Source organism: Bubalus bubalis, chromosome 8 (assembly GCF_019923935.1).
Source record: "Bubalus bubalis isolate 160015118507 breed Murrah chromosome 8, NDDB_SH_1, whole genome shotgun sequence".
NCBI classification, from domain to species: Eukaryota; Metazoa; Chordata; class Mammalia; order Artiodactyla; family Bovidae; genus Bubalus; species Bubalus bubalis.
Genome location: NC_059164.1, coordinates 4502060 through 4526778, shown reverse-complemented (window position 1 = coordinate 4526778; position 24719 = coordinate 4502060). Strand labels below are relative to the sequence as shown.

Here is a 24719-nt window from a genome sequence, read left to right as displayed (position 1 = left end):
AAATAATATATAACATTACATATATAATACATAAATAATAGAATATAACATATATAATATATAAAGAACCTGCCTGCCAATATAGGAGATGTAAGAGACATGGGTTTGATCCCTGGGTCAGGAAGATTCTCTGGAGGAGGGCATGGCAACCCACTCTAGTATTCTTGCCTGGAGAATCCCATGGACAGAGGAGCCTGGTGGGCTACAGTCCATAGGGTCACAAAGAGTTGGACATGACTGAAGTGACTTAGCATGCACACACATAATATATTATAGGACATATAATACAATAATATATATAATAAAAATCTCTTCTCATGAAAATACTCAAGCCCTCATTTCTGACTTTAATGCAGACTCCTCAGCCTCTATTTCTGGGCTCTTTTCCAAGTCTCTGAGACAAGCCTCACTCCCCTTGTGCCAGGCCCACTATCAGAAGTGCAGGCTGTAGCCTGCTTTACCGAGCCGGCGCCCACCTGCCCCCACAGCCCGCACACTGCGCCTGAGCCTGAGGGCCGGGGTCCTCCCCCACCCTCTGTGAGGCAGGGTGAGCGGCCAGGGCCTGTCGCTTCTCTAATGGTGAGGTCGCTGTCAGCAAGGTCGCACGTGCCTGGGTTCTGAACACCATGGTGGGGACTATCCTCCCCTCAAACATCAGTCCCAGGCAGCTCCCTGCACCATCTGCTCTTCAGGGTCACGGGCAGCTGAGTCCAGGTCGCTGGCTCCTCCCCAGACGGCACGTCCTTCAGGAGTCCTGTGTTTGTATATGAACCTCACTCCACATGTAACCCCTGTCCACAATTGGGCTACATTTTCTCTCCTGCTTCATGAGCAATTTTTAAACTGGCTGGTCCATTTTATGAAATGAGTGAATCAACACGTTTTTTCTTGTTTCTATGGTGTTTGGTGAATTTGCTAGTTCACAGATCTGAGTCACTGACAAATTTATTTCACTATTTCCCCCAGAATGTCGGGGACACAGATACAAAAGCCATCATAATCTTTAGGCCTTGTCACATTTCTTTCTATTTAAGATGCTGGCAGTTGTCAGTCTCTAGGGAGGTACTTCTGTACATGTTCATGCATGCTGTGCATAGCTGCACAAACACACACTCACACACACAACCACACATGAAACGCTGTACTTATTGCTTTCACAGAAGGCACAGGCTTGGAAAAACAGAGTGGGAGCCCAGCTCTGCTGAGATGCAGGAGAAGGGTCACACCTTGGCTTGGGCATCAGCCAGGTAGCCCATATACCCAGTGATGCATCAGCTGGATAAACCAGCCTTCTGGTCAACCAGAAACAGGACACACACACTGCAAGTCTCTCCTTGCATCGGTGACCAACCCCAGAAGCCTGGAGATGGAATTCCAGGAAATACCCCTGATACACAGAGTTGACACAGATCATTATAATTCTTTATAAATGGTAACATTCTTCTTTTTATGTTTTGATTGTCCTCAGCATAATGTTCACATTTCCTGGAGACATGACAGAGGACAGGAGAGACGTCCATCCTCCGAGAGGAAGAAGACACCCTCAGCAGCCTTTCCGCTCAGATGATGACGTTAGGGTGAGAGAACCACCCGGCCACCTTCAGAAGACAGTTCTGGTTGGTGTCATCACCATCCAGACGAGAGCCACCTGTGGCTGCTCAAGGCTGGACAGAGACGCAAACGCCACAATTCAAAGGGTTACATGTCTTCTTCTGACTTTTTGGAGAAACTGCTCTATTTTTTCCACTACAACTTTACAGGATCTTAGGGTTGGAATGGCAACCTTTCACCCAGACATGAGTGACAAGGACCCCAAGCAGACAAAGGGTCCTTGTTTAATCCTGATTTAAGGTGAGAACTGAAGAACAGGTGCCTGAGTGCTAAGCCACTTTAGTCGTGTCCAACTATCTGTGACCCCACGGACAGTAGCCCACCAGGTTCTCCATCCATGGGATTCTCCCAGCAAGGGTTGCTGTGCCCTCCTCCAGGGGATCTTCCCCACCCAGGGACTGAAACTGCATCTCTCACCTCTCCTGTATTGGCAGGTGGGTGCTTTATCACTAGCACCACATGGGAAGCGAAGAACAGTGTTATCTTATTAATTGTAAGTCAAATAAAGAACAATCACTTGGCCTTGCAGGAAAAATCCTTGTATGTGTAGCTTGCTGTTAAGCACCGAATCCCACCCCTTTCATGACAGCGACATTCAGTGCCCATCCTTGAGCCGGGGCCGTGCCTCACTCTTCCCCCCACCCCCAGGGCCTGGGAAAGCCCGAACACCAGTCACCTCAACGTCCATGTTTGTGGGGCTGTCTGCATGTTTATAGACAAATAACTTGGAATAAACTAGCAATTAATATTTTCTAAGGGCCCAGGTAGCCCCTTCTTTGGAGAAGGCCATGGCACCCCACTCCAGTACTCTTGCCTGGAAAATCCCATGGACGGAGGAGCCTGGTGGGCTGCAGTCCATGGGGTCGCAAAGAGTTGGACATGACTGAGCGACTTCACTGTCACTTTTCACTTTCATAAATTGGAGAAGGAAATGGCAACCCACACCAGTGTTCTTGCCTGGAGAATCCCAGGGATGGAGGAGCCTGGTGGGCTGCCGTCTATGGGGTCGCACAGAGTTGGACACAACTGAAGTGACTTAGCAGCAGCAGGCCCTTCTTTTAGGGGAATCCATTGCCATGAGTGTTTTCACAGGGTGTTTTTATCTACACTTTCTGTTGCTAAGGAAGAGCTGGTAAAGGCAGACATCACTGCAAAATCAAAAGCAGTCTCGCACACAAATCAATCAGCAGTACAAGTGTGCCTGGAAACGGCACCTCCTCTTGCCCTTGCTGGCTGGTCTGTAAGGGTCTCTGTGGCATTTCTGTTTCTTGGGTCTGAGATGCGGATGCTCCGGCTGCTCCAGCACAGGCATCCTCTAACTCAGCCCGGCTCAGGGATCCTCAGTGATGGGCCAAACCAGACCACAGGCCTGTTTTCAGGAACCAAGACCCTCAGGCGCACAACTAGCTGAGGACCACCACCCGCCTGCCAGGGAGCTACCATTACTTTGTTTTGTAAAGTTAAACTCCAGCGTCGGTGGAGTTGACCCCGGGCCCAGTTCTGTCCTCTTGGCTGGGTCCTGGCTCTCATGGGGACTAAGTTCTTCACCCTCTGGTGAGAAGCCCATATCGTAGATGGAGGGTGCCTTTTACTTGCACATGGCTCATGCTAAATGAACACGAATTAGGGTTTCAAATGCATCCACCCTGTTCCTTGATAATACTGCACTGTTAAATTTGCTTTATTGCTGCCAAATATTATGACTGATAATTAAATATATAGTTACAAGATATGTAGCAAATCATTTTCAAATAATAACAAAAAAGGATTGTCCACATTATTATGCTAAATGTAAATATAATCCCTCTACATGAACTTACATTGTAATATTTCATTACTGAATTAATTTTAATTAATATTCAGTAATATTCCCACTTACTAATTCAAATCAGAAATTTAATCAAAAATTCATGTATTAATTCAGTTCAGTTCAGTTCAGTCGCTCAGTCATGTCCGACTCTTTGCAACCCCATGAATCGCAGCATGCCAGGCCTCCCTGTCCATCACCAACTCCCGGACTTCACTGAGACTCACGTCCATCGAGTCAGTGATGCCATTCAGCCATCTCATCCTCTGTCGTCCCCTTCTCCTCCTGCCCCCAATCCCTCCCAGCATCATGTATTAATACTTACATCTTATTACTGAAATATAATTAACTTTAGTAATTTCATTACTGAAATACTATTAATTAAAAATGGACACAAAATGTCACTAAATTGAAATTGCTGAGGTTCTCCTGTTGCTTCTGTTTTTGGTTTACAGCGTGTTCAGTTGCCTGAAGTCCCACACAGAAGCTTATGTGTGCATGCAAGCTAAGTTGCTTCAGTCGTGTCCAACTCTTTGCAACCCTGGGATTGCAGCCTGCCAGACTCCTCTGTCTATGGGATTTCCTAGGCAAGAATACTGGAATGGGTTTCCATTTCCTTCTCCATGGGCTCTTCCTGACCCAGGGATCGAACCTGCATCTCTTATGTCTCCTGCATTGCCCGGTGAATTTTTTTTTTTTACCATTAGCACCACCTGGGAAGCCCAATAGACGCTTATATTCTCTTACAAAGGAAATGAGTTAAATGGCTGCAAACAGTGCATTAATTTTAACTCAGATCATTTGCTGAGAGCCATTCCCTTCCTCCCATGAAGAAAAGAAGCAGACAACGAGGCAGTCACAGGAGGAAGGTCAGACTCTTGGTCCCACTTCAGGGGTTGACACTGGGGACCACCAGCTTACAGTAAACATCAGCCTCCCTTCTTTGATTTCAAGTCGAGTGCCGTCACACAGTCACCCATCAAGACCAACTTCCCCGGCTCTCTGCTGCTATCTGAGACTCTGTCATTACATTCTCACTGATGAAATGTGAGTGGACGTGATGTCCAAGCAACCTGCAGACTGGCCAGTAGAAACCTGTGTTCACAATCATTCCTTTTAATGGATGGACAGAAAGATGAGAGTGGTCATCTGGATTCTTCTAACCAAGCACTAAGGTTAGTGCTTCCATCCCTGGACAGTTCCAGTCCGGGAAGGGCTATGGTCAGAATCAAGAACTTCTGATCTAAGTTTCCGAATCTAGGGAACTTATTGTTATAGCTCCGCAGCCTACCCTTATCATTTGGTGGCAGATGTCAAAAGAGTTTGTGTGCCATGGACACTCTGCAGTGGAAGCCCTGAATTCGGGCAGACTGAGGGGGAAATGCACTACCATTTTATTTACTTTTTAACTGATCCACTATGTGTAGACATAGCGAGACGATCATATTAAATCTAGTTAGCATCTGTCACCACACTCAGTTACAGAATGTTTTTCTTGTGATACGAACTTTTAAGAGCTTCCCTCTTAGCAACTTTAAAATACACAATACAGCCTTATTAACTACAGTTACCAGGCCGGTACATGATGTCTCCAGGACAGATTTATTTTATACCTTTTATAGCTGTTAGTTTATACTTTTTGACTCCCTCCACCTATTCTGTCCCCTCCCCTCCCCCATGCCTCTGGGAATCACAATCCAATTTCTGCATCTATGAGCTCATTTGTATGTTTATTTATTTAGATTCCACCTATAAGGGAGATCATATGGTGTTTGTCTTTTTTGTCTGACATGTCACTTAGCATAACACCCTCAAGGTTCATCATCCATGTTGTTGCAAATGGCAAGATTTCATTCTTTTTTATGGTTGCATAATGTTCCATTCAATACGTGTGCCACATCATATCCACTTATTCATCGATGGATACTTAGGTTATCTCCATATTTTGGCTATTATAAGCAATACACATGGAAGCATACATATCTTTTCAAGTTAGTATTTTTGTTTTCTTTGGGTAAATATTCAGAAGTGGAATTACTCAGAGAAGGCAATGGCACCCCACTCCAGTACTCTTGCCTGGAAAATCCCAGGGACGGGGGAGCCTGGTAGGCTGCAGTCCATGGGGTCGCTAGGAGTCAGACACAACTGAGGGACTTCACTTTCACTTTTCACTTTCACGCATTGGAGAAGGAAATGGCAACCCACTCCAGTGTTCTTGCCTGGAGAATCCCAGGGATGGAGGAGCCTGGTGGGCTGCCGTCTATGGGGTCGCACAGAGTCGGACACGACTGAAGCGACTCAGCAGCAGCAGCAGCAGCAGTGGAATTACTGGGTGATATGGTAGTTTCACTTTTCATTTTTTGAGGAACCTCCATACTATTCTTCATAGCGGCTGCACTGATTTACATTCCTACCAACAGTGCACAGGGCTCCCATTTCCCCACATGCTCACCAGCACTTGTTATCTTTTATTTTCTTGGAAAGAGCCATCCTATCAGGTAGGACATGATACTCATTGTGGTTCTGTTTGCATTTCTCTGAGGATTAGTGACGTAGAGCATCTTTCCTTGTGTCTGTTGGCCATTTCTATGTCTTCTTTGGCGAAATACCTACTCAGATCCTGTGCCTAATTTTTAATAGAAGTGTTAGGTGTCTTTTTGCTATCTAGTTGTATGAGTTCTTTATATATTTTAGATATTAACCCATTATTGAATATATAATTTGCAACATTTTTCTCATTCAGCTGGATTCCTTTTCATTTTGTTGATGTTTCCCTTTGTTTTACAGAAGCTTTATAGTTTGATTTGTGCATGTGTGCTCTGTGACTTTAGCTGTGTCCAACTCTTTTGTGACGCCGTGGACCGCAGTGTACCCGCTCCTCTGTCCATGGGCCTTTCTCAGCAAGACTACTGGAGTGAGTTGCCATGCCCTGCTCTACGGGATCTTTCTGACCCAGGGATCAAAGCTGTGTTTCCTGTGTCTCCTGTATTGCAGGTAGGCTTTTTACTGCTAAGCCACCAGAGAAACCCATAGTTTGAGACAATCCCACTTATTCATTTTTGCTTTTGTCACCTAAACTTTTGGTGTCAAATCCAAAAAATGATCACCGAAACTGATGTCAAGGAGCTTACCACCTATTTCTCTTCTAGGAGTTTCATGGTTTCAGGTCTTACATTCAAGTCTTTAATCCATTTTTAGTTCATTTTTATTTACAATGTAATATAGTGGCCCAGTTTCATTCTTTTGCTTGTCTATCTAGTTTTCCCAACACCATTTATTGAAGGCACTGTTCTTTCTATATATTTTTTATGGCTTTGTCATAAATTAATTGACCATATATGTGTGGGTTTATTTCTGGGCTCTGCTCTATTCCATTGATCTGTCTGTTTTTATGCCAATGCTATAATATTTTGATTACCATAGCTTTGTAGTACAGTTTAAAATCACAGAGTTTTCAGCTTTATTTTTCTTTCTCAGGACTGCTTTGACTATTTAGGGTCTTTTGTGGCTATTTATAAATTTTAGGATTGCTTTATCCATTTCTATGAAAAATGCCATGGAATTTTGATAAAGATTGCAATAAATCTGTCAATTGCTTTGGATAATAAGGATATAAATATTAATTGTTCCAATCCATGAGCATGGGACATCTTTCCATTTATTATGTCTTCTTCCATTTCTCTCAGCAATGCCTGATAATTTTCAGTGTACAGGCTTTTCACATCCTTGGTTTAAATATATGTCTATATATTTTATTCTTCAACATGCAATTGTAAATGGGTTTTCTTAGCTTCTCTTCCTGATAGTTTGCTATTAGTATATAGAAATGCAACAGATTTCTATATATTGAGTTTGTAATCCTGCAATTTTACTGAATTCATTTATTAGTTCTAACAGTTTTTTTTTTTTTTTGATGGAGTCTCTACAGTGTTCTATATTTGGTATCACATCATTTGCAAATAGTGATGGTTTTACTTCTTCTTTTCCTATTTGGGTGGTTTTTATTTCTTTTTCTTGCCAAATTGATCTAAGACTTTCAATAATATTTTGATTAAAAGTGGTGAGGGGAGCATCTTTGTCTTGTTCCTGATCTTAGAATAAAGTTCTTAGTTTTAGCCTTGAGTTTGATGTTATCTGTGGGCATGTCATAGATGACCTTTTTTATACTGAGGTACATTCCCACTATACCAACTATGTTGAGAGTTTTTATCATAAATGGATGCTGAATTTTGTCAAATGCCTTTCTTTGACTCTGTTAAGATGACTGTATAATTTTTTTCCTTCAATTTGTTACTGTGGTATGTCACATTAATTGATCTGCTGATGCTGAACTATCCTTGCATCCCTGGAATAATCCCAGGTGATCATTGTGTATGGTCATTTTGATGGATTGTGGTATTTGGTTTGCTAATACTTTGTTGAGAATTTTTTTACATCTACATTAATCAGGGATGCTGGTCTATAATTTTATTTTCTTGTGGTGTCCCTTTCTGAATTTGGTGTCAGGGTAATGTTAGCCTCATACAATGAGTTTGGAAGGGTTCCTTCCTTTTTGTGCTTTTTGGAACAATTTGAGAAAGAGTGGTATAATTCTCTGAATGTTTGATAGAATTTCCCAGTGAAGCTAGCTGGTCCTGAACTTTTTTTTGTTGGATCCCCTACAGTTTTAAATAGTAGCCTTAGGTCAAACATCTGAGAAGGTGACTGTGTGCAGAACAAGTAAGGACCAGTGTGCTATGCCCCAGTCTGGAACAGACCACACCCCTCTATGGGAATGACCACAGCCAGCCTTTCAGATTTTCTTGACCCCTGGCCATCATCTGCCTCCACATTCAGTTTGGAAATGGCTCTACAGCTTTATTCTGCTCTGGAACAAGGCTCTAGACTGAACCTCTCTCAACTCACCAGACTCATTGGTCCTGCTGAACTTGCAACATCCAGAGTATGATTTCCAAGAATTATCTGACAGCAAATAGATACACATATAGTCTGTAACTTCTAATCTCTAATCATGCACCCTAACTTCTCGTCTCCGTTTCTCAAGAGAAAAGGAAATCCCTCAACACTATTTCTACCTTGCTCCTCAGACGGCAGCCTGGGTGAAGGATGGCATCCTCCTGATGGTGGAGGATGGTGGTCTCAGCAAAGCGCCCGAGAGTGGAGGAACCTTCTCCTCACCTTGGGGGCCTGCAAGGGGCTACTACTGCTCCCTTGGTAGCAGTGACAAAGGCCAAGAAAAGAAGGGGCTCTGAGGACCTCAGAGGACTGGTACCATACGGTAACATCATTTACAGTCCCCTTGGAAAGGGCACTATTCCACAGGAGGCTGCAAAGCCTCAATCTGACACTGCTTAATCAAACAATCCACATCACTGTGACTCATCAGAAACATTCAAGGGCAGCTTTGCTCTCACCTGCCTCTGCCCCAGGAACAACCCCCCTCCTCCTGGACAAAGACCTTGTCACAGAACAGGCTGGGCTGGGTGGTCGCATTGGTGTCTGGCAGGCATTTGGAAAGGCGGCGGCGGGCACAGCTGCCAGATCCCCTGAATCCCTGACCTACACGCGTAGATCAAGGAGAGGAGGGGCAGCAACAAATTTCCCAAAGCTGTCCACAGAAGTGTGGGACATAATTTCTTATTCTGAAATTCTGTCTCCTCTCCCCTTTCCAGTGAGGGATTCAATATTCAAAATCTTAGCCTAAAACTTCAGAGTGCTGGGCAATTGGGATATGAACTTCAGCACCAATAACTTTATTTTTCTATATTTGTGTGTAACCTGACTCTGCTTACATTGTTTGTTTCTAGTAACACAATGAACCAGAAATTGACTTTCAGCAGCTGTAGTTCTGAACGCAATACACATGCACTCAGCAGGCACGTGTGAGGTCCCTCCTCTGGGTTCTGGGCACTGGCCTAGCTGCTAGGGACAGGGTCATGAAAATGTAATAATAATAATGATAAATGGCTCCTGCCTTCAGCGAGCTTAAAATCCTTTCCTCATTTTTTGCTACAAGTAACTCTAATGTTGCAACGAAACCAGGATATGATGGCTCTTAAGATCAGAAGTCAGTCCCTAAAAGCAGCAGCAGAGGTGATTTTTGGCACAGCCAAATCAACTGAGATGACTCTAAAGACAAGGTTAGATACCACATGTTGTCAGAGTCATAAAATGCATTTAGAAAAACAAAGGCAGCTCTCCTTGGTGACAAAAAGACTGCACGGTTCATATGTGCCCTCAGCTTCATTTGCACAGATTTCAACCCCCATCCCCATAAATTAATACCTGGAAGCCAGATACCTAAGGCGCAGTGTGTACTGAAGGAGAACCAGTAAACATCTGACTTAATGGAACCTGAATGGAGGAATATCACACCTGCTTGGTAGTATTTAAATTTTATTCCATGAGTTGTTTAGAAACTGTTCCAGGTCCCATTATGGTGGTGTGTATGGAGGAGGGCCTATGTCATCGGTGATGAAGATGCAAACACGCACTCTGCCAGCCTCTACTCAACACGGAGCATTCAACTCACCCCAAGACAGAGATGGAAAGGAAATTCAAAGGAAGGTGAAAATCATATTTTTTTTTCTGTAAATAACTGAATTTTCAAAGAAACAAACTCCATAACCACTGCATTTATGACTTGCCTTCACTTTTGTTATAAAGCTAGAAAATCATCCAGATAGTATAAGATAAAAATCTAACATGCTAAAAGAAACAATATCAAAAACAAACCACTTAGGAAACATCATTAAAAATGTATTCTTATAGTTCAACCAAATACTTTGATCAAGATATAGATAGATACTCACAGATACCTATCTATACCTATGTTGTATGTTTTTCTCAAGCCGAGGAAGCAAAACATTCCTTTCTTACCTTTTAACTTTTCTTGGCTTTTCTGCCTCTCTTTATGTCCAAGCAGCAGTTACTGTCCAAGTTTATCAGATTATCTCAGTCTGATGCTAGGTGCCAAGATTCCTGATCGGTGCCTCCTAAAAGCTGGTCTCAGCATCTCCTCCTAAAGGAGGTCCCAGGCTCACGGGGTCACCCAGCAGGAAGCATCACAAGTAAGCGTTAGGCTTTACTGGAGACTGTCCTTCAAGAGCTATACTTACGATGTAATTATAGACTCACAATGTGTCCTCTGGGGCAGCAAACATTCTTCACCAGGTAAATATGGGCATCACTCTGACCATGAGATGAAAAGAAAGCTCTGGTCCTTCTCATCCCAGACTGAGGGTCAGAAGCAGGAAGGCATTTGTTCAGTGTGCTTCCAACCTAGAATCACTGCAAACTGCCCTGAACATACCTGCGTAGACACACACACACACACACACATACACACACACACTCTCTCTCACACACACACACAGATAATCGGGAGCACCTGGCTGTGCCCTCTGCGGGCAGCACATCCTCCCACGCCCCCATGTACCATCTCACAGACTGAATCTCCCTGTGCAGACCCTGTCCTCTGTGTGGGTGTCTCTAGGCCAGACTCCACCTCTCCACCCAGGAACCAGGGTCCAGGGCCTTGGTTCTCAGCACAGAGCTTCATCTGGGAGCTCATTAGAAATGCCAAGTTACAGCCCTAGTCCCTGGCCCCCTGAATAAGAACTTTCACAAGACCCCATGATGCCCCTGTACTTGGAGTCTGAGCAGTGCTGGGAGGGGGGCTCTTCTGTGTATGTCTCTCCTGAACACAGGGTCCCCCAAGTGTTCGGTGGCCCCCTGGTCTCCCATGGCAGTGCCCTGGGGGAATTCTGCCCAGAGAGGGGCTTGGGCAGGGACGGGAGACAGAGGGAGACTGCTGTGTGAAACAGCTGGCAGTCCTTCCTTGTCTTTTTTATTTTCTTCACATTCACTATTCTTATTCTATGAGTCAAGATTCAGCCTTTGGGAAGATACGGTACATATACAAAACATATACTACTCAGTCATAAAAGAGAATGAAATTGTTAGGTAGATAGAATAGGGAAAAGGAGTCCAAAATGGCAGTGGCTAAAAGATAAAGAAGGGAAAAGCCCGTGAAAATAGAACAAAAGAAGGTCCGAGGACCGGAGTGAGGACCTCAGGTAAAACAAACAACACTCCTGGCTGGCCCAATTTACATAGGACAGGCCCAGGGAGAGATAAAGATATAAAAAGAGGAGCCAAAGCTAGCTCTCTCTCTCTCCCCCATGTGCTGGGGCGCTCTTCTCCTCGTGTCTTTGGATCAACGTGCCCTCATGCCTCGAAGATGGATTTTCCTGCTATCTTCTAAATAAAATAGAGCTGTAACACTGAGCTGTAACACTGATTTGTCTAAGAGCTATAACATGGTCCATTCGAGACCTGAGGGCTATAACACGGTCTGTCCAAGACCTGAGAGCTGTGACATGCTGAGGGGGCGTTAATGCCCGTCACTCCAAATCTTTGTTGTGATGAGACAAAGAACCGAGGAACATACACTTGCGTGACAAAATCACGCCATTTGCAGCAGCATGGATGCAACTAGAGACTACTCCTGACTGAAGTGACACCGAGAAAGACAAATACCATATCAGTTATACGTGGAACTTAAAATGTTACACAAACGAACTTATCTACAAAACAGACTCCCAGACACAGAAAACAGACTTGTGGTTGCCCAGGGAAAAAGGGTGGTGGAGGAACAAATCGGCAGATTGGGATGAGCAGATGCAAGCTATTATACACAGTATGGATGAGCAACGAGCTCCTACTGTATAGCACAGGGAGCTGTATTCAATATCCTGGGATAAACCATAATGGAAAAGAGTATACTTAATATGTAGGTATAACTGAGTCAAATAGGCTTCCTTTGTGGCTCAGATAGTAAAGAGTCCGCTTGCAATGCAGGAGATCCAGGTTTGATCCCTGGGTCACGAAGATTCCCTGGAGGAGGGCATGGCAACCCACTCCTGTATTTTTGCCTGGAGAATCCCATGCACAGAGAAACCTGGTGGGCTACAATCCATGGGGTCGCACAGTCAGACACGACTGAGCGACTAACACACATGACTCAATCACTGCTGTACAGCGGAAATTAACATAACATTGTAAATTAACTGTATTTCAGTAAAATTTTAAAAGGATTCAGACTCTGGAAAGCAAATCATTACATACATTGCTAACATTGCTAATACATACATACTGTGCACTGTTTATGAACATATTATCATTGACTGTATTTTATTAATATATAAAAGCTTCAAAAGGGCTGTTACGTTCTAGGGAGGAAGGGGGGTCTGTTCTAAAGGGAGTTTCATCTACATCCAAAATAGTGAGGCCAGAAAGGAACCTGGAAGTGGGGCCCTGGGAGGAGTGAGGTGGTGGGGTTTGGGACCTCCTTTGAAGGCAGCAGGTGGGGATCCAAGCTGGACTGCAGATGGAGTAAGGAGAACAGAGGAAGTAAAGGTGCCCAAGCTTCGGAGTTCAGCCACCATGACAACGCAGCTGACTTTCCCAAGGCAGGGAAGGGCTTGGAGGGACTAGGGTCTGCTTCTCTCTGCTGTCTGGTCTCGGAAGTGACTCGAATCCCTCCCGCTCCACCAACCCCTGTGAAGGCCGCTGTGGTTCTGCAGTTTTGTGCCTGTCCACCCAGGAGCGGCAAAAGCTCATAAAAGAAATGCAGAAATTAGGGGGAAAGCAGATACGCATATTTTAAGGGAAATAAGGAAAATCAGAATTTTGAAAGGAACTTTTTTACTTCTCATTCCTACAAACATTAAATCCTCAGCCAAAAGGGTAGAAATCCATCTTTATTCTTCCCACTATGAGTACTAAGTACTGGCCTGAGGCCCTTCAATCAACCTTTCAGGCTTCAGTTAGAGGATATTTTCCCCATTCTAAGAATCCAGTACTTTGAAAAAAAATTCCTTGAGGCTTTAAAAACAAAACCTTCCTCTGACAGTTTCCAGATTTGCACTGGAGAGCATGCAACATAAAAACTTTAAAAACTACTTTGAATGGGAAAATAGGTATGCAAAGCAGCTTTGGATCATTTTTCTAAATTACATTTTTGGGTCCGTGTCCTTCCCACTGTCTGAGAGAAGCTTCCTATCCAAGACACTGGATTAGAAATGAAAGCCTAAGTGGCTACAATGACGGTGATTAGTTGCTGACGGCACTACCCTTTGGAGAAACCACGCGGTAACATATGTTGTCTTGAAAGCCATAAAACTCTCACTCTCTGATTCCCTAATACCTTCGCAAGTCCCTTTTATAATGAAAATCCCCCAAATGAAAATGGGCTTTTGAGCCGGAGAGGACCCTCTCATTTCTTATGGTTCCCGAGGGAAAAAGGCACAAGGAGCGGAGCAGAGTCACACAGCCCGGCGAGTGTCAGCTACGGATGCCTCCCTGTGCCTGGTGTGTGTTCAGCCTCACTTAACCCTCTCAGGAGCCCTGAGGTTGAGGTGACAAACCCGCTGTGCACACAGGGGAGGTGAGCCTGAAGCTCGCGGAGCTGTGTGTGCCAAAGTCAGAATCCAGAAGCGAAAGCCAGAAATTTCCCTCTTCCTGGACGATCACACCACCTTTAAAAAATTGAGACCATTGTTGTACTAGAGCAAACTGTAAATGATGCTAAAGCAGGAAAAGTGAAAAAGCACAACTCTGTCTCTCAGAGCTGCCCGTAGGCACCAGGGGCTCAAGCGAGTACACGAAGTGACACGCGCCAGGTTGGGCTCTCCGTGTTCCACGTGACTCCCCTCCACTTTGAAAACTTTTTCATATGCTGATTATTTTATAATTCTGAACACAGAACACTTTCGAAACACGCTACACTGTTAAATCTCTCTTCAAAATGAATTTACAACAAAAATTAGTGCTACATCCCAAACGAGGCTTATCGCTCAGGATGTATTTTTCTCCTCTTGATTTTGTGAATGCTCGATAAAACAGCAACTTTCAGCTGGGAGTTTCAGCAGGACTCGCTGTACCTGTACAAATACTGCCCTCCTGTGGCAGATCTGACTCCACACACACTTCGGGGAGCCTGCTCTTAACACAACTTGGGATGAGATTTTTATCAGGCCTGGGCAAGCTGGGGAGACATACAGGATATTGGAAAAGTATGGGACTCTCGGCACTACATTACGGAATTTGCTTTACAGCTAAGTTTTTAATAAGTTTTCCTGAAAGTTTCACATTACGGAAGGGCACCTTTTCAACTTCTGGGCTCCTAAGGGCAGGACTGTAATATGGCAGCCACCTCCATTCAGGCCAATGGTGACATTTCAACCTGGACTTCGAGAGCTCATTCAGGCTTTGGATGGAGAATCACTTTGGAACACAGTGAGGGTCTCCGAGGGACCCTGAGGATGGTGGAGGATTTCTGTAACTGCCCAAACAGGGGAAACGGCCCCAGAGGAATTTTTTTTTTTTTTTTTTTTAATTGAAGCAATGCTTTTTAAAAGAAAGTGAAAGTGAAAGTGAAGTCGCTCAATTGTGTCCCACTCTTTGGGACCCCATGGACTGTAGCCTACCAGGCTCCTCCCTCCATGGGATTCTCCAGGCAAGAGTACTGGAGTGGGTTGCCATTTCCTTCTCCAGGGGATCTTCCCAACCCGGGGATCGAACCTGGGTCTCCTGAATTCCAGGCAGACGCTTTAACCTCTGAGCTACCAGGTCATTCCCCAGAAGATTTTATAACTTAATGGTATCTGGTATGGCTCAAGCTGACACATTTTTTTTCTTCTGAACTTTTTATTTTATATTGGGGTACAGCTGATTAACAGTGTCATGAGTTTCAGGTGAGCAGTAAAGGGCCTCACCACACATATATGTATCCACTCTCCCCCAGACTCCTCTCTCATGCAGGCTGCCACGTAGCACTGAGCAGAGTTTCTTGTTCTATACAGTAGGTCCTTGTTGGTTACCCATTTTAAATATAGCAGTGTGTACATGTCCTTCCCAAACTCCCTAACTATCCCTCCCCGCAGCAACCATAAGTTCGTTCTATAAGTCTGTGAGTCTCTTTCTGTTTTATAAGTAAGTTTATTTGTATCATTTTAGACTCGTCAAATTTACAGCATTTAAATGAAGGCCCACCGGGTTGCAAAGAGTCAGACATGACTGAGTGACTGAACTGACGGGCTCATACATGGCCATCCCTACAGTTCATTTTGCAATCTGCCCAAAATCACGGAGTTAAAACCAAAACCAGGATTGGAACTCAGGTCCCTCTCCTCCTACACCACAGCATTATCCGCCGCCTTATCAGAGGCTGCAGCGTTTCTGCATGTGTGGCATTTCTGTGCGCTGAACTACAAGTAAGGTCAGGTGCCTTGTTCCATCAACATGCAGAGTTCGTCCCGCTATATGTGCCTCAGGAAAAGAGCAGAGGATGCAGACAGAGACCCCAGGGCCATTCCTACCTCGCCACTACTCACAAGCAGTGGACACCGGCCACGTCCCCACCGTGTGTCTTGGGGGCTAGATCTGTGGGGCTCCACAGAGGCACAGAGAAGGGCCAGTTTCCCTGAAAATATCAAATCCAGGAAAACTGCTTGAAATTATTTGTGAGCTGGTTATATCCATTCTGATGCAAGGATCCTTGATTAAGAAAATGAAGATAGATCTTGGAATACAGTAACTATTAGTTTACATGAAACTAGCCTCAGATATGCAGATGACACCATCCTTATGGCAGAAAGTGAAGAGGAACTAAAAAGCCTCTTGATGAAAGTGAAAGAGGAGAGTGAAAAAGTTGGCTTAAAGCTCAACATTCAGAAAACTAAGATCATGGCATCTGGTCCCATCACTTCATGGGAAATAGATGGGGAAACAGTGCAAACAGTGTCAGACTTTATTTTTCTGGGCTCCAAACTCACTGCAGATGGTGACTGCAGCCATGAAATTAAAAGACGCTTACTCCTTGGAAGGAAAGTTATGACCAACCTAGACAGCATATTGAAAAGCAGAGATATTACTTTGCCAAGAAAGGTCTGTCTAGTCAAGGCCATGGTTTTTCCTGTGGTCATGTATGGATGTGAGATTTGGACTGTGAAGAAAGCTGAGCACCGAAGAATTGATGCTTTTGAAATGTGGTGTTGGAGAAGACTCTTGAGAGTCCCTAGGACTGCAAGGAGATCCAACCAGCCATCCTGAAGGAGATCAGTCCTGGGATTTCTTTGGAAGGAATGATGCTAAAGCTGAAACTCCAGTACTTTGGCCACCTCATGCGAAGAGATGACTCCTTGGAAAAGACTGTGATGCTGGGAGGGATTGGGGGCAGGAGGAGAAGGGGACGACAGAGGATGAGATGGCTGGATGGCATCACTGACTCGATGGACGTGAGTCTGAGTGAACTCCGGGAGTTGGTGATGGACAGGAGGCCTGGCGTGCTGCGATTCATGCGGCTGCGAAGAGTCGGACACGACTGAGCGACTGAACTAATTAACTAACTAATCTTTCCAGGAAAGACCTGATTACTTTGGCCATTCACATACATTAGGATAATTTTTAAAATGCAGATCTAATCTCTTCCAGCTCTTTGGGTTACAGATATAAGAAACCAGTTGCATTTTCTCAAGGAAAAATGAACAATAACATCTGGAAGTTTTCTAATAAAGCTCCCATCCAGTTTACTCACCATTTCAAAATGCTTCCTTAAAGGTGTTAGTCGAGCTCTATACTTTCTAACCCTTACAAGGATGCTACAGGCTGGATGGTGTTACACCCATCATACAGATGAGTCAACAGAGGCAGAGAGGCCCCTCTGCTGCCAAGGAATGAAAGGTCAGCTCCACACCCTGAGGGTTCTGCCTGTGCTCAGCTAGGAGTCAAGAGCTTGGGGGAAATTTCTAAAAATGGGAGCTGTGCTCTTAAGAAATGTCACATCATCAACATGCTTGATTGAGGAGAACGTAATCTCAAACACAGACAAGATATCACAGACATAAAAATACAAATATGAACACACAACATATTGATAAACATAAACAGACATCAACAGATTTGATCAGCCACTAGGCTCCTGGAAGCTGGAAATTTTTGCCTCTGGATAAGGAAGGCTGCTCTTATTTTATAGTGATGTGGGGAGGATGAACGGAGATCATGGAAGTAAGCGCAGGCCTGGCAGGCAGGTGGCAGCTGTGAGTATCACCCTCTTTGACCAGCATCATTTTAGTAAGTGCTGTCTTGCCCTAGGGCTTCAAACCCAGTAACCTCTTATTTCCAGGCCAATAATTCATCTGCCACATTACAGAAATTCAGTTGTTGACTTTGATTTCTAGTAAAAAGTCACCTATAATTAAAAAAATGAAAACAAAACAAAACAAAACATCCTAGAGACCATCCATATGTATATAAAACTCTTCCCGCTTCCCTTAAACTACTCTGTGTAACCACCTCAACCTGCAACACAATAATGTTGAGTCTTCACAGCTAAGAATGTGGCCCATCTTTCTATTTGCACAACTCTACTTTTGTGTGTGTGGGCTTCCTGGGTGGTGCTAGTGGTAAAGAACCTGCTGTCAACACAGGAGATGTGGGTTTGATCCTTGGGCTGATCCCCTGGAGGAGGGCATGGCAACTCACTCCAGTATTCTTGCCTGGAGAATCCCATGGACAGAGGAGCCTTGCGGGCTGCAGTCCGTGGGGTTGCAAAGAGTCGGACATGACTGAAGCGACTTAGCATGCATACACTCTTGTGTGTATTTGTAGAATTTTATGATTTTCCTCATAAATGCTTTGGATATTTCCAATGAACTTTTTGCCTAGGTCTGTTTACCTATCTATCAATCTGTTTATCACTGTATCTATCTATCGGGTCTTCCCTAGTGGCTTAGATGGTAAAGAATCTGCTGCAATGCGGGAGCCCCAGGTTTGATCCCTGGGTCTGGAAGATCCCCTGGAGGAGGAAATGGCTACCCACTCCAGCATTCTTGCCTGGAGAATTCCATGGACAGAGGAGACTGATGGGTTATAGTCTATGGGGGGTCACCAAGAGTCAGACACAACTGAGCAACTAACACATGGATCTATCTCCCTGCCGATGTCATGCATGTGTTCTTGTGCTGCATTAGTCAGAACAAAAAAATTGCATACAGGTTAACAATGTCTACTACAAATTTATGCTATTGATACCATCCATTGCTATAGAAAAAGTAATAATACTTGGCATGTCATAATGACCAAAGAGGTACGAGTGGTCCAGCCCTTCAGGGTAGTTCAATAGATCTCCTACAGAAACACAAGGTAGTTTGCAGGGTGCATGAAACATTAGATGACATTTGCCAACAATCTGTGGCCAAAACTGAGACTGATGAAAGTCTTACATTCTAATGAGGCCGTGGATGTTTTAAACCATTCTCAGTGAATTTAAAGGCTTCCCATGTGGCTTAGTAGTAAAGAACCTCCTGCAATGCAGATGTGGGCTTGATATCTGGGCCTGGAAGATGCCCTGGAGAAGGAAATGGCAACCCACTCCAGTATTTCTGCCTGGGAAATCCCATGGACAGAGGAGCCTGGTATGCGACAGACTATGGGGTTGCAGAAAGTTGAACGTGGCTTAGCAAGTAAAGAGCAGCGTGGATGTAAGTCTGTTTTATAGCAAAGCAGCAGCATCGGTGGTGTGGTTGCTGCAGGGAAAGCCTTGCTCAAGATCAGACAGTCGAAGAAGAGCTTTTCTTAAAGGTCATTACATAACTGCATTCAGGCTGATTGGGGTCAGATGAGAATAATGGTCACAGGCATTTTTATGGATGAGCGGCGGCCACTCTGGGTTCGAGCCCAGGCTGTGTTCCCACCATGAGTTAAATCCTTCTTCTTATTGGAAACCAGTAACATTTGGTTGTCAGAAAAGTTGAGAGCTGATTTTCACAGCCTTAAAATATAGGGTTTAAAGGGGAAACGGCTTCAAGCCCTGGATATCAAACTCCTATGTTTTAAAGAGATGTGTGAGAAATTGAGAACATGCAGGTGCCTTTAGATAACTGTCACGAGGATTAACACATTTATTTAAATTAAAAATATGACTTTTTTTAATCCAAAGTAAATGTGACTTGGATTTTCAGTTGGACAATAAGGGCCCATTTCACTAATTAGTTAATGTGGCAGATGGTCTCAATAAATTACATGGGCTAAATCTATATAGCTAAGATCCTGACAAAAATAGACAAAGTTTGGGATGAGATTTTTTTAAATGACTAAAAAGTGCTGTTTTGGCAAAAGTGAGTAAAAACTGACAATATCAATTTCCTCAAAACTTACTGATGATATAGGTCTCAATTCTTTTCTTTTTTGGTAGACGAATATTAACTAATCTTTGGCCAACCAATATATACATGTATCAAATCATAATGCTGTGCACCTAAAACTAATATAATGTTATAGGTCAATTATGTCTCAGTTTTTAAAAAGTCACCTTTGCTATTCCTTAGCCCAGGTCAACACGTTAGTAAAATCAGTAGCTACTACACATGTAATTCTAACCTCAGGCTTCTGAAAAATGTAACATGAATGAAAACCAGAGTATGATGTAAAATTGGTCATTTTGACTTACTTAAATTTTCTAAAAATAATTTATACAATTTCAGTAACAATATCATACTGAATTATAATACTCCTTTACATGTATATAATACTTTATAATTAAAAATTTTCATATATGCTATTTAATTTCTACATATATGTTCCTTTAGGAGAGATACCGTCAAACATTATATTTTAAAAAAAGAAAGTGCCTCTGAGAAATAAGTGTAATTATTATTTGAGAAATCTTGATAAAGTATTTTTTTTCTTATATCTCCCATGAGTCAATAACTCTAGTATTACTGAGTAACAAATCCCCTGACAGATCAAATGGCTTCTAAATCTTGGCTACTGACTAATTCAAAAGAGAACCTAGTCAGGCACAGACAAAAGATCAATCGAAATAACAGTTTATGATAGATCACTATGGGATTGGGCTTCCCAGGTGTCGTTAGTGGTAAAGAACCTGCCTGCTAATGCAGGAGACATATGAGACACCAGTTAGATTAGTTCAGTTCAGTTCAGTCACTCAGTCGTGTCTGACTCTTTGCGACCCCATGAATCGCAGCACGCCAGGCCTCCCCGTCCATCACCAACTCCCAGAGTTCACCCAGACTCACGTCCATCGAGTCAGTGATGCCATCCAGCCATCTCATCCTCTGTCGTCCCCTTCTCCTCCTGCCCCCAATCCCTCCCAGCATCAGAGTCTTTTCCATTGAGTCAACACTTCACATTAGGGGGCCAAAGTACTGGAGTTTCAGCTTTAGCATCATTCCTTCCAAAGAAATTCCAGGACTGATCTCCTTCAGAATGGACTGGTTGGATCTCCTTGCAGTCCAAGGGACTCTCAAGAGTCCTCTCCAACACCACAGTTCAAAGGCATCAATTCTTTGGCGCTCAGCTTTCTTCACAGTCCAACTCTCACATCCATACATGACCACAGGAAAAACCATAGCCTTGACTAGACGGACCTTTGTTGGCAAAGTAATGTCTCTGCTTTTCAATATGCTATCTAGGTTGGTCATAACTTTCCTTCCAAGGAGTAAGCGTCTTTTAATTTCATGGCTGCAGTCACCATCTGCAGTGATTTTGGAGCCCCCCAAAATAAAGTCTGCCACTGTTTCCACTGTTTCCCCTTCTATTTCCCATGAAGTGATGGGACCAGATGCCATGATCTTAGTTTTCTGAATGTTGAGCTTTAAGCCAACTTTTTCACTCTCCTCTTTGACCTTCATCATAGGATTGCAAAGAATTGGACAAAACTGAAGTGAGTCGGCATGCATGCACACGCTATGGGATTAACCAGAAGGACTTCAAAGAATTGAAGGACACTGTTAAAACAGTAAAGTTTTCCATCCTCTAATAATTATTTGGTACTTATTATGTATTTTATATATTATATATATTATATAGCATTAAAAGTAAATACTAATATTTATTGGTATTATATTTAGTAAAATATTTCCTCAGGATTTGAATCAATAAAAATGGAAAGAGTCACAGGATTAATCTGAAGCTATTCTGGCTTTATCTATAAGTTATGCTCATTAATGGATATAAGAAATAAACTTAAAAATTACCTTTCATCTTATTAAAAGGTATCTTTTCAAGAAAGATTTACTTTTCATGCTTAACAATTATGTATCAGCAATTATATTTATATTGTTTTTATGTATTTGTAAATGTAATAAGAACGCAGTATAGAATATTTTCCTACTCACAGTTTTATGATCACTTAAAATTTAAAAATCTAATTTAAATAGACATTTTATATCACATTACACTTCAAGTCTTTAGAAAATACTTTTAAGAATAAAATATATATTGGATAGAATATAGTTTTACATGGGGACTGGCAGGGAAGTATTAAATCAAGAAAAAGAATAATAATGCAAAATGTTTTCTTGTTATAGAAGAATTTGTCTATGTGATTGTATCAAACTTTATTAGACACATTTAAAATGTCAATATTAATAGGATGCTATGAATTTTTTTCTCTTTCAAGCATTTAAAATTATGAAGAAGCTTTCTACATGCCAGTTTTGAAATGTGAGGTCACCAATGGTTTTTTAAAAATTCCTTCAGTGTATACTTGCAGAATTTAGGAAATAGGGCTCTGTGGCTCCAGAACCATCAGCTGCTCCTAAGAATGAGAGGAAGTGGTTCCAGACGGTGCGACTCAGTTATTTCAACAGAGGATCCATCCCACCACGCTGTGTGGGGCGGGAGAAATGGAAACTAACACATGTGGAGACTAACACGCTCCTCATTTTCTGAATGTACCAATGGGCAACTAGAAAAGCAGCTATGTGAAGCTTTATGCATCTTTCTAGATTAAAAAAACCCAAGAAGCAAAAACCAACTAGGCCACTTTCTAATTTTGCCTCCCGGAAGGCAGTGCGAAGCTGCCAGAAGCCCCCTGGGTGTGAGTGCTCACATCTGAAGCCCTCCCCAGTGTGGGCACAGAGGCGTCCTCCCAGCTGCCCAGCCCAGGCTGCCCGAGCTGCTCGCCTGGAACATAAGCAGGCCCCAGGTCAGCTCCAGGTGCGAGCAGGAGCACGCGCCACAGCCACTCTTAGCAGCTATTCAAGCCAAACACACCAGCCTGGCCGTTCCCCGAGGCAGCAACATCTGCATAAACAACTCTAATCCAAGGCCATGACCCTCAGCTAAGAACCTGAAAGTTCTAAAATAGCTCCTGATCAGTGCTCACAGATCTGAAAACAACAGTTTTGAAATTCAGGACTCTTGAGTATAGATTTTTTTTTGTTTTGTCTTTTCCCCCAAAACAGCTCTTTTGCTTAGAAAATTATGCAACATGAAACAGCAACGGATCTGAGATGATGATACTGTTCAGTTGCTAAGTTGTGTCCCACTCTTTGAGACCCCACGGACTGCAGCATGCCAGGCTTCCCTGTCCTTCACTATCTCTCGGAGTTTGCTCAAACTCATGTCCATTGAGAGTCCGTGACGCCATCCAACCACCTCATCCTCTGGCAACCCCTTCTTTTGCCTTTCATCTTTCCCAGTATCAGGGTCTTTTCCAGTGAGTCGGCTCTTTGCATCAGGTGGCCAAAGGATTGGAGCTTCAGCAGCAGTCCTTTCAATGAATATTCGAGGCAATTAAGTAGGTTTTGAGAATTTCTATGTTTTAAATTCAGTTTACCACTGCAGTGCTCATTGGGTATACACGGAACTCACCAAATATCTCATTCTCTACCCATAAAAGGCGAACAATAAACATGTAACTTCATTATGTAAAAGAGTTTCCCTTGATCTGGATGGTCGGGACCTCCAGCCAGAAAATCACCAGGGAGCACTGGAAAATACAGCTTCCGGGCCCCACCTACCCTCCCAAATGAGGATCTCCGGGGGCATGACCCAAGAATCCAGTTGTTACACTAGATCTTAAGGTGATTCTGAACTGAACTGAAGGTGATTCTAAGGTATCTTTCAGAACCACTGGGTTAGGAGAATAAATAATGCAAAAATGATACAAAAAATTATCACATCAAAAACATTAAAATATCAAAGTTTTAAAGCAAGGAAAGATATATGCCCTCATTGAACTTAGCCAAAATGATATCCTTTTAAATACATTCTCTATAAGAGGTTTTATACACACAGATGCATACTGTTTTCCTTTAAGCAGATAAGGGAAGACTCACTTTAGCTTTAAATGTCACCATTCTTCCTATTCTGTTCTCAGACATTAGTAGACTATCTGGCGTCACAGGATTTTAGAAACCATTTAAAAATGATTTACTCAAAACCTTCCTGTTCTTAATGTAGAAAAATTGAGACTCTGGCTTGTCAGACATGTGCAACGTGTGGGCGATGAGAGCTAGGCTCTGGAAAGATAGGTGAGTCTGAACTTGGGCAGCTTTTAACACCAGGATTCACTGAAAGTGTGTAGCTCAGGTTCCTTTACCTGTAAAATGGGGTTGATAACTACCTCTCTCACCAGGTTTATAGCAGATTAAAGGAAGCTACTTTTAGCATAGCAACTCAAACAATAGAAACAGAGAGAAACAAGGAAGGAAGAAGCTAATGCCCAAAACAACAAATAACCTAGTAAGGTTACAATTGAACAAGAGAAGTTGAGCACAAAACAGAATAAAATAAATTAAAAAGATGAAGTGCATGAGAAAGGAAAACAGTTCTAGTTAGTCCAAGACTGAAGAAACATGGAGTACGACAGAGACAAAACCCCTGGGACCCACAGACCAGACTTCCTTGTTATCTGGGACACTTTTGCAGAGAATCCTGCCAATCCATCAGGGCAAGACTGTCTGGATGTTTTAGGCTCTTATTCTGCTTAAAGACATTTCTATATTTCTTTTTATTGGCTTTGCTGGCAGTTTCATCTATCAAAAGTAGCAAGACACAGAAGAAGGACTCTAGAGAGAATTGTGAGGACCAAGCAGGACAGCCCTGCCTGCAGTCCCAGCAAACTGACCTCAGAGCGTCAGGAGCCATATGCTCAGCCACCAAAAAGAACAAAATCTGCTGCAATGTGGATGGATGCAGAGGTTATCACACCAAGTGAAGCCAGACGGAGAAAGACAAATACCATATGATATCACTTTGTGGAATCTAAAATACGATACAAATCAACATATCTATGAAACAGAAACAGATTCACAGACACCCTGTATTCAATATCTTGTGATAAACCACGATGGAAAAGAATATGAAAAAATATATACGTGTGTAGCTGAATCACTTCCTTGTACAGCAGACATTAGCACAACATTGTAAACCAACTATACTTTAAAAAATTTAAAAAAAAAGATTGCAGGTATCAGAAACCCAACCT

At 43.0% G+C, this 24719-nt stretch overlaps 1 protein-coding gene across 4 annotated transcripts in view; it reads right to left on the bottom strand.

The window, feature by feature from the left end:
* The window catches only part of COBL (cordon-bleu WH2 repeat protein), a 294854-nt gene that overhangs the window by 140851 nt on the left and 129284 nt on the right, over positions 1–24719 (bottom strand). The gene's annotated exons all lie outside the window — the stretch shown is intronic.